Here is a 14,115-nt window from a genome sequence, read left to right on the forward strand (position 1 = left end):
TAAAATGGACAGAGGTGTCAGCAGAGAGCACTGTGGTCAGGCAGAACGTAAATTCACAATTAGAGAACAACAAAAGTAAAGTAAAGTTTGTGTTCAGAGTGTGCCTTAAAATATAATTTTTTAATCGAGTTAATATTAAAAACCACCAACTAAATTCTGTGCATGTGACCAACACCTAGGTTAAAAATGACCCTAGACGCCCGGGTGCAATGTAATGCTTGAATGCAAAAACGCCCCACCTGAGTAGCAGGTTAATAGGTTGTTATCACCAGGTTTGCTATAGGATATACCACCAATATACAAAAATGACCACCATGGTCATTTTTGTATATTGGTGGTATAACCTATAGCAAGGCACACTCTGAACACAAACTTTACTTTTGTTGTTCTCTAATTGTGATATTCATGCTGAGTGATCTATATGTATTAACAGTGGTTTTGATGTAGAACCTAATAATCATACGCCCTATTACATAGAACGGAAATTCAAAAAGAAAAGATCTTCCTGTGGATCATAACAGCAGCTGATAAGTACTGGAAGGATTAATTTTTTTTTATAGAATTCATTTACAAATCTGTTTAATTTTCTGGCACCAGTTGATTTAAAAAAAAAGTACCCCTTTAACAAAATAGCATGTGATAGTTTCAGCAGAAGCTTCACACAAACTTCGGATGTGAGCTAATAATGTTCTTGGAACTATAGTTGCTAAGAAAATAAATAGTATAAGTATGTGCCAGTTTATGCTGAAATGCAGAAGAGGAGTGGCTTCCTTTTCATTTCTGTTAGTTGCTGGATGACATTCTTCTGTTACAATTATTTCAACAAGGAAGTCTTCATGATTGTAAAGAGGTTTAAGACAAACTGAACTTATTACAAAGAGTTCGTACTGAGGGATTTCACCTGTCGTCTCTACTGAATCCCAACTGGACAGGAACCTCATTGCTCACAATATCACTCACCACAAAGCAAGATCTCTCACCAAGTGCAAGATTCTGAACACCAGAGAGCTGCAGAGAAAAGAACAATCTGCTCTTTAAGGTAAGTCAGTAATATGTATTGACTTTAAAGGGGAACTCCGGTGGAAAACTTTTTTTTTTTTTTTTTTTTTAAATCAACTGGTCCCAGAAAGTTAAACAGATATCTAAATTAAAAAAGAAGAAAGTGCAGCTCACAATTATTGTATAGCACTAACCGAGGTCAAAACAGGGCATGCAACTATACCTCAGTTGCAAGAAAAATAGAAAATAAAAACAGAAAATTTGCCCGGACCTTCCAGGATAGCTTAAATAGATATATATATATATATATATATATATATATATATATATATATATATATATATATATAATGTATATTGTGGATACTATATATTAATATATAAAATAGATTTCTGGGTCGTGCTTCAATAATAATTCGATTGTTTTATTAAAATATCATAATATAAAATGCAATACGTTACTCCTCACAGGGCCCGTGTGAGAAGAACACATAAAATGTAAAATGTAGGCAATCTTACAATATAAATATAAATAGATCAGTCACTGGTATGTATATATATATATATCTATATATATATATAGAAAGGAGAAGACTGTAGCACTCCAATAAGATGAAAAGTGAATGTGGCTTTATTCCAATTCAAACATCAAGGCAACGTTTCAGCTGCACGCAGGCAGCCTTTGTCAAGCCTTGACAAAGGCTGCCTGCGTGCAGCTGAAACGTTGCCTTGATGTTTGAATTGGAATAAAGCCACATTCACTTTTCATCTTATTGGAGTGCTACAGTCTTCTCCTTTCTACATTGTGAAGTGTCTCCCGTGACCTGGGATTCCGACCGTGTGCACCCACCTTCGACTTACATTCTACAGAGTGCTGCTCCTTATCCTTTGTTTTTTTTTATATATATATATATATATATATATATATATGTAAAAAGCCTAATTGGCTGCATTTGTGGGAGTGGCGTGGGGTATATAAACTCCCCTCTCCCTCAGGTAGGGGCGTATGACTCGTGGGCGGTATTTCTCTTGCAGGATACCGTGTTAGGGCGTACGTCTCGGAGGTGTCAGTTGTTTGCAGTGGGTCGCAGTTATTTCGTGTTTCGTGTTTCAGGTCGGTAAGTATTCACTCCTGCCGCAGGCCCAGGCCCCTGTGCCGGTTACCCGCCTGCCACCTGCTCGCTGCCGCTCTGGGGGAGCACTGCTCCTGCGGGTCGCGCGGCCCGTCCTCTCCTGCCGGCTGTCAGCACCCGCTCGGCTGGCCGGGGGGGGAACGGGTTGTTGGGCCCTGCACTACGGCGTTCTCCCCGGTGTTGCGCTTCCGGGTGTGGGTGGGGGACCTCCCTGGTTCAGCCGCGCCGCCGCCGCCGCTCGTCGGCCCGGCCGCTCCGTCCGGGCCTGGTGCCCCGCTTCCACGCCATCTCCTGCCGTGCGCTGGCTGGGCGGGGCTTCTGGCCCGGGGGGGGGGGCGGGGTTTCAGTGACGGCGTCGTCCGGCGCCGCGGCGCTGCCGCTGCTCAGCCGTGGGACGCTGCCGCTGACGGCCTCCACACAAACGGCCCCGGCCATAGGGAAGGGGTTTCCCAGGACCTGCAATACAGTCCCGCTCCCCTTCGCCGCTCGGCTGGGGGGGGGGGGGTCGATTCGTTTTCAGTTAGAGCCACGCACGGAGGCCACAGCTTCCCTCCAGTGGCACGTAGGCCCTACTAATCACGCCGGATTTCTCCAGGGGGCAGCGACTCTTTCCCACCACTGCTCCAGCCCCCCTTCCCCCCCCCCCCCCTCGTTTTCACATACAAGGTGGGCACATGGCAGGAGTCGCCAGGCCCAGCAGGTCCTGGTTGCCAGGGGGAAGGGGTGTCAAGGGAGCGGGGTTGGGAGCTGCTTGTCACCACTACGGCACGGAACTTGTTTGCTTGATGTCACTGTATACATATATGTAGCTTGACGGCCGGTGGCTCGTCAACGTTGGCAGTCACGGTCAGTCAGGGTGCTTCCTGCCTCATCACGTTTTGCTTGCTCCACAGGGTACCAGGTGGTCGGATTGTGTCCGTATTCCCGTATACATCTCATACAGCTTTCAGTTTGAGGTACTTACAGAATCAATATTAAAGAGGGGAACCGTATGTTCTCCCCCCGTCTATCACTCCATATTCATCCCGTACATTTACGCAGTCACGAGCACTCCCGCCACCGGTTAGGACGCTGCTACTGACACGTCTTCAGAGCCACGTGCGTCACCACACTCACGTCAATCGGCCCCAGCCTGACTCAATTTCAGTTGGGGCTTGACGACATGGTTATTTCTGACTCTTCTTCAGAACGACTCGACATCACTCATAGGCAGAGGATCACCTGCGTCTGACTCATCTTCAGTGGGGTCCTCTGCGTATGCTGTTCTGACTCTTCTTCAGCGCAACAGCATACATTTAGCCTCAGTTTCAGTATCACACTTTCCTCCATCACGCCTTTTCGGTCGGTCACATTCATGTGTAATTAATCGTTCCCTTAAATATCCACAGCTGGAAGCCATTACCGTGCGGTCAGTACTCCCGGTGTTGGAAGCTTTTCAGGAAATTCAGCAGGTCAGTTCCCTCCTGTAGCCAGGAGAACGGAAAAAAAAAAAAAAACTGTGTACAGAGAGTATACATACATATATAGGGAGGGCATATATATATATATATATATTTTTTTTTTTCACTAGTCATTTTTTATTGTTCTCTTTCCCTCTTATTCTTGCCGGCACCCTTCTATGGCCCGGACAGGTTGCCAGCAGCATGTCTCAGCCAGCGGATATCGAGGAGGCACTCTCGGTTCCTGAGACTCCTGCCAGGGCCTCGGACCGAGGCAGCTTGCCCTCGTACAGGTCCTGGACCATCCCCAGGCTAATGGAAGAGTTGAGAAGGAGGGGTGTCCCCTTTCCGGCCTCAGCTAGGAAGGGCGAGTTATTCAACTTGCTGAATGCTGACCAAGCCCCCCGGGGTAGCCAGGCTGCGGCCCAGGATCAAGTCTCAAGCGCCTCCTTGTCTCAGCTTCACACGATGATGACTGAGGTGCTTACGACGGTGTCAGGTTTCAAGGCTAGGCTAGACCTAATGGAACTCTCCAGGAGCGACGTAGCAGTCCCGACCGCAGCGTCGCCCACGGCTTCTACCTCTCAGGCCACGCCTTCAGGTATGCCACATCCTCCACCGATCATCACGCCCGCACATTTCATCCCGGCAGCCATAAAAAAGGACATCCTTGAGGGAAAAGAGGTCAACCTCGCCTCTCTGCTAATTGCCACCACGGACGTACATGATACCAAAACCGTTGCCTGCGGGGAGCTGGCGGTCACGTTCAAAAGCAAGGACGCTAGGCTCAGCAGGAAGTTGAGTGTCACTGAGTTTGTGCTGGCATTTGGACTATTCAGGGACGTACTCTGTTCAGTCAGCCCTGGCCGCAGGGAGGAGTTGGACCTGTACTTACACAGGGTTGTGCAGATGGCGTACAAGTACGGGGGCACCACGTTCTACGAGTACCACAAGTCTTTTTCAGCAAAAGTAGCAGCCGCATACGCGCAGTTCGGCTACGTCACCAACTGGGGGTCCATAGACACGGAGCTATACTGCGAACATTTCGCGGGTCTGAAAGCCCCCTCCTGCACCGCATGCGGGGTGACCACGCATTCCTCCAGCTGGTGCCCGCAGGTCAGCAACCCAGGGGAACCCAGCACCAGTAGGAGCCTGAACGCCTTCACCCCTCCAGCTCCAAGGAACGTGGCCGCCCTAGATAGGCTCGGTAGACCAGTGAGGTACCTGGGCAAGACCCAGATCTGCAATAACTTCAATCTTTCCTCCTGCGTGTACAGCAATTGCAGACTACTACACGTGTGTTTCATTTGTTTCAGGGCTCACCCCAGCTCTATCTGCTCCCAGAAGGGCCCTCAGGCATGACTAGGCGTGGTACAGGTCCAGGTCCTCGCACAGGTCCTAGCTGGTCATCCTGAGCCCGACTGGGTGAGATGGCTGGTGGCGGGTTTCTGCGATGGGTTCCACACAGGTTTAGTCGCTTTGCCGCAAAGCACGCATGAATGTGGTAACCTGTCGTCAGCCCTTTCCGAGCCAGAGATCGTGTCCGGGCTAATCCAGCAGGAACTGGCAAAAGGTTTCATGATAGGTCCCTTTGATGTTCCCCCTTTTCCATGTTGGAGAGTCAGCCCTCTGGGGCTTGCCACAGGCAAATATTCCAATAAAAGAAGATTAATCTATGACCTCTCAGCGCCTTATTCCTCCATCATTCCCAGCATCAATGCTTTAATCCCCTCCGACGAGTTCTCCATGAAATATGCTACTATTGACCGAGCCATACAGATTATCCTACAGTTAGGGAGAAACACTTGGTTGTCCAAAGCGGACATAACGGACGCTTTCAAACTACTCCCGATCAGACAAGACCTCTGGCAATGGCACGGTGTCAGGTGGCTGGACAAGTATTATTTCGCAGTTAAGCTCACATTCGGGGCAAAGAGCAGCCCCTGGCTCTTTGACCAACTAGCCACAGCACTGCATTGGGCACTCCAGAACGTGGCTGGCTGCCAGCACGTCATACATTACCTGGATGATTTCTTACTACTCGAACATCCTAGTCTCGCTCCTCTCAACCTCTCTTCACTACTGTCTCTGTTCAAGGAAATCGGGGTCCCAGTGGCACCTCACAAGACGGAGGGCCCCGTCAGGCAACTGGTGTTCTTGGGCGTCATCCTAGACACTGTAAACATGCAGGCTAGGCTTCCCCAGGAGAAACTAGTCAGAACCCGGGAGATGATACACAACCTATCCAGGAGTCGCACAGTAACCAGGGTCGAACTCCAGAGCCTCCTGGGCATGATGGCTTTCGCTATGAGGATCATCCCGCAGGGGAGAGCCTTCATATCCAGACTTTTGGACCTTCTCCCTTCAGTATCGGGTCAGAGGCAGGTCATCCACATCAACAATGAGGCGATGGCTGACCTACTCATGTGGGATCACTTCTTGGAGAGCTGGAACGGTGTCTCTTTCTTCGTTCCCCCTTTATCAGACGGGTCCCCGACTATAGTGTCCGATGCCTCATCGGTTGGCTTCGCAGCCATTTTCGGGAACAAATGGTTAGCCGGCCCCTGGCCAGCTGAGATCCGCAACATTCCCGACTTCACAGTAACTTCAGCCCTGTTTGAAACATTTCCCATCGTAGCCGCCGCTGCTGTCTGGGGAAACTCCTGGGCTAACTCCACAGTTCGATTTCTGTGCGATAATTCCGCTACAGTCGACATTCTCAACAGAGGACGCTCTAGGTCCCCCCACATAATGCGCTTTGTCAGGAGGTTCATTCTGTTGTCTCTCCAGCACAATTTCCATTTTTTGATCGAGCACATAGAAGGTAGGAAGAACTTGGCGGCTGATGCACTCTCTCGGGCTAAATTCGGTGTGTTTTTTCAGGTACAACCAGACGCAGACCGGGTCGGAGTCCCGGTGCCTCCGTTCCAACAACTGCTAACGGACTAGCCAGATACGTCTCCATTGCCAACACTCTAATCAAGAAGTCTTTAGCTCCCAGCACGATCCGGGCTTATGATACCGCTTTGGCGGTTTTCTCCTCCTTCATGCAGGGCTTAGGGCTTTCCCCCACAATCACTTTACACTCTGCCCTAGCTTTTGTTGGTTTTTGCCATTCTTCTTTACACTTATCCCAGAACACCATCAAACTTCACTTAACAGGTCTTCAACACCACAGGTCACTCTCGCACCCTCACGCCTCTTCTCTACTCTCTGCTCATCCGATCAAAGCAGCACTCAAGGGCATTTCAGTCTTGTCGCACCCCAAATCTCTTTCTCGCGCACCGGTCACGGGGGATCTTTTCCGGGCCATGTCTTCCTTACTGGACACGCACCCTTTTGGTTTTCACCTCAGCACGGTCATCAAAGCTGCCATACACCTTGCTTTTTACGGCTTCCTTAGACCGGGGGAGTTCACACGCACCGGCTGCCGAGCACCCGGGCCGACCCTGAGCCAGCTATCATCTAACAGGCTAGGTTTCACTTTCACCCTTCCGTCCACCAAAACCTGCAGATGGGGAGCATCCATCAGATATTTCCCCACCTCACATCAGTGGTGCCCAGTCTCATCTCTCACCGACCTCCTCTCAATGCTGTCCGGGCAAGCAGCGGACAGTCCGCTCCTCCCGGTGGCTGGGCATGCTCTGTCTTCCTCCCAGTTTACCAGATACGTCCGCTCCCTAGTCACCATGCTAGGTCATGATCCCGCTGTCATCTCAGGACACTCGTTCAGGATCGGAGCGGCCTCCGCAGCATCCAAACATGATGTCCCAGCTCACATCATTAAGAAGCTAGGCCGCTGGAACTCCAGCTGTTTTGACCGGTACATTCCGGATCCCTCTACCGAAATGGCTAATGTGTTTAAAGTATTGGCGTTGTGATACAAATAAAATAGAGTTACACCCTACTCTTGACTCTTTGCCCTCTATAGGCGTGCCCTCGGTCGCGGTTATTGGGCACACCTCATCCGCTGTTTTGTATTTCTTAATTCTGTACTAGGTCTACCGGGGTTCCAAGGCTCAGGACGGTAAGTACTCTTGTTCTCCTTTTTCGTATACTTGCTCGTTCGGCCTTTCGAGCCATGACCACAAGTAAAAAGCCTAATTGGCTGCATTTGTGGGAGTGGCGTGGGGTATATAAACTCCCCTCTCCCTCAGGTAGGGGCGTATGACTCGTGGGCGTCACCCACCCAACCCTCCCTTTTTCTATCATAATCCATACATAGGGCATGCCCTCTATAGGCGTGCCCTCGGTCGCGGTTATTGGGCACACCTCATCCGCTGTTTTGTATTTCTTAATTCTGTACTAGATCTACCGGGGTTCCAAGGCTCAGGACGGTAAGTACTCTTGTTCTCCTTTTTCGTATACTTGCTCGTTCGGCCTTTCGAGCCATGACCACAAATATATATAGCTTCCAAAACGGAAGAATGTCCAGCGCTACAGGATACAGAACGAACTCTTTATTGCAAATAAAACTTCACAGCATAGCAGACACGGACACAGGTAGGTGACGCGTTTCGGCCCTGGCGTCAGGTCTTAGTCATTGACTACTGAGGAAAGGGTCGCACCAGAGAACCCTGAAACGCGTCTAGTCTTGTTTGCACCATCACTGGTAATAACGCTACATATGAACTGTGCTCACTACCTACTGAGGAAGCTGATTACATTTTGTGGACCTTCGTGCAGAAGTCGATCCAGTCCTGTATGTGTCCGGTCCTGCTAATACAACTCCAGCTCCAGTTCTGCTGACGTCACACGCCGGTAACGCGAGGCAAGCTCCATGCACTCAGTTTGCGGTCTCTGGTCATATCTTGCCAGCACCTAAGTCCAGAGGTGAGGAAAATAACTTCCTAAGCGCCTGCCAGCGCCAATGGTCTCCCAGTCTTCTGAAACCATCAGCGCTTGCCAGCTCCTCCAGCCTGTGACGACCACCACCGCCTGCCATCAGGACTTTGCTAGGCTACACCATCAGAACCATCTAGGACCACCGCCTGGAGCTTTTTTGTGCCATAATCCACCCAGGCACGGGAACAACTGTACCTGCCTCCAGCGTGGGCTGCCTGAGCTGTTACAACTATTACATACAGGATCGGTAACATAGTATACAATTTGATACAAACGGCTTTGTCCAAAAGGACACATAATCTTTATCTTTAACAGCATCCTATTGTGGAATTCTGCTACATAGAATATAGGAACTGTATGCATATACTAAGCTATATATATATATATATACCAGTGATTGATCTATTTATATTTATATTGTAAGATTGCCTACATTTTACATTTTATGTGTTCTTCTCACACGGGCCCTGTGAGGAGTAACGTATTGCATTTTATATTATGATATTTTAATAAAACAATCGAATTATTAGTGAAGCACGACTCAGAAATTTATTTTATATATTATTATATAGTATCCACAATATACATTATATATATAACTATTTACACTATCCTGGAAGGTCCGGGCAAATTTTCTGCTTTTAGATATCTAAATTATTTCTATTAAAAAATCTTAATTCTTTTCTTTTTACAACACAGAGCTCTCTGCTGAATCACGAGCACAGTGCTCTCTGCTGACATCTCTGTCCATTTTAAGAACTGTCCAGAGTAAGAGCAAATCCCCATAGCAAACATATGCTGCCCTGGACAGTTCCTAAAATGGACAGAGATGTCAACAGAGAGCACTGTGCACGTGATGTCAGAAGAGAGCACTGTGTTCCAAAAAGAAAAGAGTTTCCTCTGTAGTATTCAGCAGCTAATAAGTACTGGAAGGATTAAGATTTTTTAATAGAAGCAATTTACAAATCTGTTTAACGTTCTGGCACCAGTTGATTAAAATAAAAATAAAAAGTTTTCCACTGGAGTACCGCTTTAGTAGGGCTAAACTACAATTCTCTTTTGCTGATATACAGAGGTCTGAGTGGTTGGAGGTAAACCAACACCAAACATACCAATATTTAGGTCTATATTAATAATTACCCATGAATATTTTTTACTTTCAGAAAATCAAATGTAACATTTTCCAATATAATCTAATATAATATAATCCCAGGTGAGAGAAAAGTTGGTGGTGCTTTGACCGCTGGGGCCACTGCTCATCTGAATAAAAGGGTTGTTTTGATTGCATATGGCCTTCTGCATAACAATAAATATGGGTTAACACCTTAAGGACTCAGCTTATTTTCACCTTAAAGGGGTACTCTGGTGCTTAGCGCTCGGGGGCTTGTTACATCACGCCCGCCCCTCAATGCAAGTCTATGGGAGGGGGCATGACGGCCGCCACGCCCCCTTCCATAGACTTGCATTGAGGGGGTGGGACCTTGACGTCACGAGCCCCCGGTGTCGGCTCTAAGCATTCGGAACATTTTGTTCCGAACACTAAGCACAGGCATGACATGACTTATTTTTATAATATAATCTGTGGCAAAACAAAAAACAATTATTTGTAGGGTGAAATTTAAAACGCCATTTTGCAAATTTCTAGGGCTTTAGTTTCTATGCAGTGCACTTTTCTTTAAAATTACATATTATCTTTATTCTGTAGGTCCATACAGTTACAAGGATACTCAATTTATATAGGTTTTATTTTATTTTACTACTTTAGTATATTATAACTACATGCACAAAATTAGTATGCTTAAAACTGTCATCTTCTGACCCTTATAACTTTTTTATTCTTCCACATACGGGTCTATATGAGGGCTAATTTTTTTGTGCCGTGGTCTGTAGCTTTTATCTGGACCATTGTTTGTTTTAATGGGACTTTTGATTGCTATTTATTCATTTTTTTATGGTATATGAAGTGACCAAAAATGCAAAATTTTAGACTTTGGTATTTTTTACATGTACGCTATTGACCGTGCGGCTTAGCCAACCTTATATTTTAATAGTTTGGACATTTACGCACGCGGCAATACCACATGTGATTATTTTTATTACATTTTATTTAAAAAAACAGGGAAATGGGGGTGATTTTTTACACTTTTGACACTTTCACATTTTTTTTACAATTATTTTTTTAGACCTTGCAATCTTTTGATTGCATATACATATGCCATAGCATATCATTGATCACTGTTATAGGTGCTCTGCTTTTCCAGCCTGCATGGCTGGCTGTGAGCAGCAGAGGACCGATTGGACGGTGAGGGGCCAGGTAAGGGCCGCTGAGTTGCCGGAATGCTTTCACTTTCATTTTAGATGCCGCAATCAACTTTGATTGCAGCGTCTAAAGGGTTAATGCTGGGCATCGGCCCGTTTGGTGATACCTGGCATTAACCCTGGGTCCTGGCTGTTGATTGCCGTCGGGACCCACCAGGTTTAACACACGCTCAGCCCGTGAGCATGCATTAAACGCCGGTAACTTCGTCATAAGGACTTAGGCGCAAGGGCGTACCCATATGCCTTGCGTCTGTAACAGGTTAAAGTGAAACTGACAGGCTGTTCACTCAAATGTAAAGGAGTACTCCAATCCTAGACATTTTATCCCCTATCCAAAGGATCGCATGTTTGATCGCATATGGTCCGACTGCTGGGACCCCTGTGATCTCTGACCAATCACCTCAGTCTTCTGAACATTTATGCTGTGCTAGGCTTCAAGATGCCATGGTCATCAAGTCCCCTCCATTCATCTCTATGGGAGAGACTGAAATACAGTGTTCGCGTATCTCCATATCTCCCATAGAGATATATGGAGTGGGCATGGTGGCCACAGCTTTCGACTGTGGTTACCAGTAATCCGGCATGGAGTGAAGATGGCTCCATGCATGCGGATTATCGGGGTGCTGGACAAGAGATTGCAAAGGGTCCCAGTGGCCGGAACCCCTGCAATCAGACACTTATCGCCTATGTGTATAGGGGATAAGATGGCTAGGACAGAGTACCCCTTTAACCCAATATACTGGGTTATACAGAGCTGCGCAAAGCAACTACAATAATAAAGACCTATAACGCTGGTTAAACTTTATTAACCCCTTAAGGACGGACCCATTTTTTTTACCTTAATGACCAGGCTCTTTTTATTTTTTTATTTGACATGTGTCTCTTTAAAGGGAACCAATCATCAGATTTTACCCTATATAATGCTTGGCAAAGCATTATATAGGGTAAAATTGTTGTCCTCACCATCCCCGGGGGACGCTCCTGCCCCCAGTGATAGTGAAGATATGAAGTTATAAACTAGTCACTGCCGCCGCCGTAAGTAGTCACCTGGGAGCTCTTCTCATCTACTCCCGTTCTTTGGCCGGGAGCGACGCCCCCTCTGCTTGATGGATGGGCCGCGTCATTGTTCCGCTCACTGAACAGACGGAGCAGAGCGATGACGCGGCCCATCAATCAAGCGGAGGGGGCGTCACTGCTGGCCGAAGAACGGGAGTAAGTGAGGGGAGCTCCCCGCTCAGGTGACTACTTACGGCGGCGGTGGTGACAAGTTTATAACTTCATATCTTCACCATCCCTGGGGGCAGGAGCATCCCCCGGGAATGGTGAAAATAAAGATTTTACCTTATATAACGCTTTGCCAAGCGTTATACAGGGTAAAATCTGATGATTGGTTCCCTTTAAATGGTAATAACTTTAGAACACTTTTTCTGAACGGTGTGATTCTGAGATAGTTTTTTTCTGACATATTGTACTTTATAAAAGTGGTGCATCTTGACACATGCAGCATTTTTTGTGAAAAACTCCAAAAATTTTGAAAAACTGAAAAGTTTCTGCCGTTTTTTTAAATTATTATTTATTTTATGGTGTTCACTGTGCGGTAAAAGTGATGTTATATTTATTCCGTGGGTCGGTATGATGATGTCGATACCCTTTTAATATAGCTTTTGATGTGCTTTTTTCATTTCTGAGCAAAATAATTTTTTTCCCTTTTTTTTCTGTTATTTTCCAACAGTCATCACTTTATTATTTTTCTTCCTACACCATTGAGTGAGGGCTTATTTTTTGAAGGACAAGCTGTACTTTTTATTGGTGTCATTTTTGTGATACATGCTACTTTTTGATCTTTTTTATTCCGCTATTGGTACCAAAATTGGCGCATTTTGCGCTTTTTTTTATGGCGTTCACCATGCAAGATAATTTATATTATAGCTTTATATAGCATTTTTTTTACACTTCATACTTTTATAGAAACTTTGCACAATATGAAATATCGGTCCTGTACACGACCTACAATATGTCCTCTAGGCATAAGACAAATAATATATAACCAGCTGACCAATATAAGTACTGGGTGCAAGAGGTGCCTAAAATATAACTTTTAATAATCCATTTAAAAGTTTAAAGCAATTAAAGTGTATAATGTGCTTTTGTTTTATGTATTTGATTCCGATTCCAAAATTATAAAGAGCTGTTAAGAAAAATAGGTCAAGTGTGCTATATTAGTGGCAAAAAGCACTCCTAGACCCCCTCAGAGCACCTATTAAGAATTGCTCTTTGGGTAATAGTCCCTTGATCACTTTTTCTACTGATCAAGTCACCCTCACCCGACGCATTTCTATCACTTGTTATTCAGTGAAGTCATCAGGGGTGCTAAACAGAGTTACAAGAGTAACTTTAAAAAGACAAACTAAATAGGATGAGTATTTAACTCAGGGAGAGTTCACCACTCCTGGTGTGACGGAGCTTTCAAGGGCCACTAAGCACTCCGCAGGCATTCTGGGTAGGGGGATATGCAAATCAGCTCATTACATCACCTTCTCAGGCGATGTTCTCTGGTACTCTTTCCTTCTGGAGAGAGAGTTATGGCTTGGCATTAATCCCGATTAGCTTTTTATATTCCGTAAATGGAGCTATGCTGATACCAGGGAACATCGCCTGATAAGGTGATGTAATGAGCTGATTTGCATATTCCCCTATTTAAAAAGACAGATACATTTAGTTCAAATACTGTCATGCATGCTCTAATACTTAAGAGGACCGTATGGATCACGTGAAGCCTCTTTACCAGCGAGGATCCCACCTAAAAGAAAAAATGGGAAACACATATGGGGAGCCATAGTTATTTTGTGCCTGCATTGCTGGTTTGTATGTTCATATGCAGGCATTTGGCTGCTACTCACTATTATCCTCGAGCTGGCACCCCTGCAAGATAAAAACATGGCCCTATTCAGTATACATAGAATGCCAAACACCTGCAAGGGTCTGATGTCTTATGCTCCTGGACCGCCGCTTCATATCTGATGCGTTTGCTATGCCTCCCCTAGTGACGCGTCCATGGGCCGTGCATAGTAACATGCACACACCGGATATGTTTAACTCTTGGCGGTCCGTGCATAAGGTCAGTGTTAAGCATATGGTCATACTCAATGCAGATATTTGCTGGCTCCGTATGTCACATATGTAAATGAACTGGCTATTAACCAAAAACTACTTGCATTCCCCATAGCAGTATTCCGGGCAAAAAATTATAAATAAAGTTTAACATGAAAAACTATGATTTTTAAACAGGAGCATATATTGTTGGGGTGTAAATGGTCTCAAAGACGACCAAGCTAATGTTGACCATAGCAGCTTATACTTATCTGAATCATTACCACGGTA

General features: G+C 46.0%; 1 protein-coding gene across 2 annotated transcripts in view; it reads left to right on the plus strand.

The window, feature by feature from the left end:
- Nucleotides 1-841: 841 nt before the first annotated feature.
- Nucleotides 842-14,115, plus strand: part of LOC130293963 (toll-like receptor 13) — a 54,290-nt gene continuing 41,016 nt past the window's right edge. For both annotated transcript variants that reach the window (XM_056543295.1, XM_056543297.1), the window contains exon 1: nt 842-1,039. The gene's annotated coding sequence lies outside the window, so the exon portion shown is untranslated. The remainder of the gene's footprint in view (nt 1,040-14,115) is intronic.

Source organism: Hyla sarda, chromosome 10, assembly GCF_029499605.1.
Source record: "Hyla sarda isolate aHylSar1 chromosome 10, aHylSar1.hap1, whole genome shotgun sequence".
NCBI classification, from domain to species: Eukaryota; Metazoa; Chordata; class Amphibia; order Anura; family Hylidae; genus Hyla; species Hyla sarda.